We start from the raw sequence: 5138 nt of genomic DNA, 5'->3' as shown, positions 1-5138 counted from the left end.
AGCTATCTTCACAAAAGCGTAAAATTGAAAATACAGCAAACGACAATATAGCCACCATGACAATACAGCCATCTTGACAATAAAGTCACGATATAAATCAATCGCCAGGACATTAGAAACGCGTTGAGAGTAATTTACAGACTTTATAGATATCATGAAAATATAGCCCCCATGTCAATATATTTGCTATGACAATTTAGCCATTATGATAATACAGTCACGTCGACAATGTATTCACTATGACAATAAAACTACCATGATCATATAGATGATATGACAATACAGTCAAAGGAAAAATATAGAAACATTCAACTTATATTCACAAAGGCAATATAACCATCTGACAATATAGATAGTGTAAATAAATAGTCGTTTTCGGATCATAGAAAACATATAGACTCCAGGACAATATAATCTCTGTGAAAGAACAGTGACTCAGACAGGATTTATCATTATAATATAGTCATAACTTTATAGCTGTCATGTGATTGTAGTCAACATGACAAAATTATCACAATGAAATAAAACGGCATTACAATATAGTTACCATAATTATACACCAATCATGATTATATAATCAGCAGGTTGACATAAACAATATCACAGTGTAAAAACCATGACAATATAAGGATGTGATGATATGATATCTATTCACTTACACTTACAATACCAAATAAGCCGCCATGAAAATATTATTATCATGATCATATAATGACAACAATATTGTAGATAATAGCAAAATATATCCCGAACGACAAAATTAACCATAGCAATATAACCATCAAGTTGATATAGCGACCAAGATAATGTAGCCAGGACGGCATTATATTGAAAATAACAATACAGCCACCATGCCAATGTCTTCACCATGACAATGTAGCTACCATGAAAATATAGTAACCTTGACTATATACCTACCATGATAAAATATTTAAATTGAAAAATATCCACAACAAGAGTTTAGCTGCTAAAACACGATATCACCTTTCCAATATCGCCAAAATGTTATTATTGCCATCATGACAATATACCGCCAGAAAAGAAAAATATATACCCACTACTTGACAATATAGCTATTCTGACAATATTGCCAACATGAAAAGACAGTCACCTCCTTGTTATATAACAAAAATGACAAATAGCCATCATGGCAATATAGTGACCTAACAATACAGCCACCATGGCAATATAGTTACCATAACAATGTAATCTTAATGACAATATAGCCAACATGACTATATAGTCACGATGACAATACAACCATCGTGACAATACAGATAACATGACAGTACCGTCTCTAAGACATTATTGCCATCAATTCAACAAATCAAATGACAATATAGATATTATGGCAACACAGTCACCATGACAATATACTCAGAAATGCAATATAATCGCCATAATAGAATTATCCTATCATGAAAATGTAGCCACCTTACCATTTTGGTTTCCATTACAATGTAGCCACAGTAATAAAAGATTTACCAAGACAGTACTGAAACCATAACAATATAGCATATCATGGCAATGTAGTCACCTGATAATTTAATCAAAATGACAATTTCTCTTCTATAATGGCATATCCTCAAGGGCAATATCAGTACCATTAAAAAAGCTTCAATTAAAATAGTCACTATGACATTATAAATATCATGATAGAAAATCACCATGACAATATAGTTATCATGGCAATATAGCCACTATGACATTATAGTCATAATGACAATATAGTCGCTGTGACAATATTGTTACCATGATGATATGATTATCATGATGATCTATCGATTATGACAAATCATGCAAGAGTTAAATAATGACAATATATCACCTATAGATAAAGATCATCTTGCCAATATAGCTAAGGTGACGATATATACATCATAGCAATGTAACTGATATGAAAAGATAGCCAAAATGACGGGACGTTCATAATGACAATACTGCCACTATGAAAATATGTTCCCCAACTGCCACTATGAAAATATGTTCCCCAACCGCCACTATGAAAATATGTTCCCCATGACACTATAGCTACACTGACAATAAAGCCATATTCACATAAGAGTAACATTGAAAATACAGCTACATTGTCATGGTGACGATATTGGCATGGTGGCTCTATTGTTATTTTCAATATAATGCCATCCTAACTACATTATCTTGTTCGCTATATTTACTTGCTGACTATATTGCTATGGTTGATTTTGTCGTTGGGAATATATTATGTCATTAACTACAATTTTGTTTTAATCGTATGATCATAATAATAATATTATCATCGCGGCTTATTTGGTAATGTGAGTGCAAGTGTATGGATGTCTTATCATTGTAAGACTCATGCACACTACCATTAATTTTTCATTAGGTATTTGTCATTATCATTTTACTGTGAGTTACATAGAGTTAGATGCATGTTGCCACGGGCTCACTGTTCCCACGGGCTACTGTTAATCAGGATGTTTGAACACGTAAGAGCTGATCTGTTATTTGAACACGTTGTTGAATGGGTGTTGACGGACTCCCATATAACCCCTGCCAGTGTGACCTGAGGGGACACACTGGCCAGCATCGTCACACTGTTCACTAGAGTGTGTCGTAGTGTGTCATAAGACTATAGCCCAGAGTACTACAGATGGACGTACACGTTTTGTTGTAATAAATCTACAAAGGCCGCCTGATCTTCATTGAGTACCACAGACGAAGAAGACCTGATTTCCTTCCTCTCAACTCAACCTTACAAATGGTGGCAGTGACGTAAGAACCCACGTGACCATACACGACCGTCACATCTACTTCATATTTCTACGTCTGGTGTTGCCAGCAGTCATACAAGCCTACCTGACACAGTCCTGGTGCTCCCTCCTGTGGACGTTCAGGGCGGAACCCACTGCTGGCTACGTGCTCCATCACCCGTACCTCAATGCATTGAATATACGCCTTTATTGCATTGCTGACACTGTGACGCTTGCAAGGGCATCAAGACAGCGCCACCGCCGTGGAGTGTTGTCATCACATCCAGAGGTGTCAAGCAAGGTCAGCCATCCTGCCAACACCAACGTGGAGATCATCTTGTCAACCGCTCCAGAGACGCGTCAGCATCAGCCGTGGCGACATCCCAGACGTCAGCATCGCGTGGTCCAGTCCTTGTCGCTCACTCAACTTTCCTGCTAGCGAGTCGCTACTCTGCACATGTCTCCACCTCGCTACATCCAGCGAGCCGCTACTCTGCACACTTCTCCACCTCGCTACACCCAGCGAGCCGCTACTCTGCACACTTCTCCACCTCGCTACACCCAGCGAGCCGCTACTCTGCACACTTCTCCACCTCGCTACACCCAGCGAGTCGCTACTCTGCACACATCTTCACCTCGCTACACCCAGCCAGCCGCTACTCTGCACACATCTTCACCTCGCTACACCCAAGACGTCTTCGTGAGCGAATCTCCCATTCAGATAAGAACTGTGTCAAAATGGTTCACTCTGTGAGACATGCTCCTTTTGTGTGTTACTAGTTCCTAATCTATAAGTATAGACATATATATACTTTTGGGTAATATGATTATTCATCTTTGTAGTTTAGCAAATTAATCTACGTTTTCAGTTATTCTTGCATATATTCTTTCTTATGTTTTCATTTATTGGTACTATTGTCTTTAGCGATGATTACTTTCACATACAGAATCTTGTATTGATATGTTATATTGTTATGCCAGCCTTTTTATTGCCTTAATTTCATCATGATATTTTTAAATGATATTCACGTTATGTATTTTGGATTAGGACAATAGTGTTAATTGTATTTTGATTTTTCCGAGGGGATTATTACTTAAACACTTTAAGTAAGGTTGTATTACATGTCCGAAGATATTCCACGCGGTAATCGTAAAGGTTCATATGTACTTAGGAATTTACCTAGAATCCCTTATTATAAACGGAACCAACCTTCTAAAATGGCGACGTCACACAAAGTTGTTTTGACAGATTCTGGTGACACAGATGACCCACAGAAACCTTCTCACACTTTACCACACCCACACCCACCTCCCCCTCCACATCACAAAAACTCCTTCACTAAAAACCGTTGTAACACTAAAACAAGCTAGGGAACCACACGAGTTATTTGATGGTAAACTGTCAAATTTTAATCAGTGGATTAGAAATGCAGAGGACATTGTTGAACATAATGGTGATTCAGGAGACAGAGCGCTTATATCGGCTGCTAAAAACCTCATTGATTTCCACCAGCCTAACAATTAAGCTAGGGTTGTCTATGACTCAGATGACATTGGAAACTGTACATCTTGGGAGGAATTTAAAACGTTGTTTACATCAGGTTGTGAGGAATCATTCTCAGATAGTTTACTACACGTCCTTTTACGTGCTCTTAACACAACATACTTGGATGATACGTCAGTCCCTGATCACTGGAGTACCTTACATGGAAGAATGAGATTAGTTAGGCAGGCTTATGAATCCTTACCGTGGATATCAGCCATGATGAATCCTGAAACTCATGTGCAAACACTCATGCGTTTATTACACATAACCTTCATTCTCAAGGACCTGACCTCCAGACGTAAGACGACGGTTACTTAATGAGAACATCGACCCATCATTGTGGGTCAGTAACAAAAGTGTTGAATTACACTCAAAAGAAATGTGGTTATTCCAACACCAAGACACTGGGGAGAGTGTCGGCTTCCCAAAGTGTGACGTAACATTCTAGTGGTCAACACAATCATTCTTCTCATGGTCAAATACAGCGATTCAGTGATGACAAACACTCACATAAAGTGACGTGCTTCCGGTGTGGCCAACCAGGACATAAAGCGAATGTGTGTCCTTACACATGGGACTCATTCTCACGTGAGCCTCGACCAGAACAACAAACGCAGTCAACGACCCATGTCATCACAGCCTCGGTCGTCACAATTCTGCCGATCTAGTCATGATTTCCTCCAGTCAGACATCAGGCTGACCTTCACCCGCTCGCGCCCAACACCACCAAGCAGGTGTTCATATCATAGGAACGCTAGACACACTTCAGCGGAATGTCGAGCATTAGCTAGACAGACGTCATCTAACACAGGTTCATCATGTCATTATCAACAATGACAATCTCTCGCTCATGACAAGAC

Source organism: Panulirus ornatus, chromosome 70 (genome assembly GCF_036320965.1).
Source record: "Panulirus ornatus isolate Po-2019 chromosome 70, ASM3632096v1, whole genome shotgun sequence".
Lineage (NCBI taxonomy): Eukaryota > Metazoa > Arthropoda > Malacostraca > Decapoda > Palinuridae > Panulirus > Panulirus ornatus.
This window is presented reverse-complemented; position numbering follows the sequence as displayed.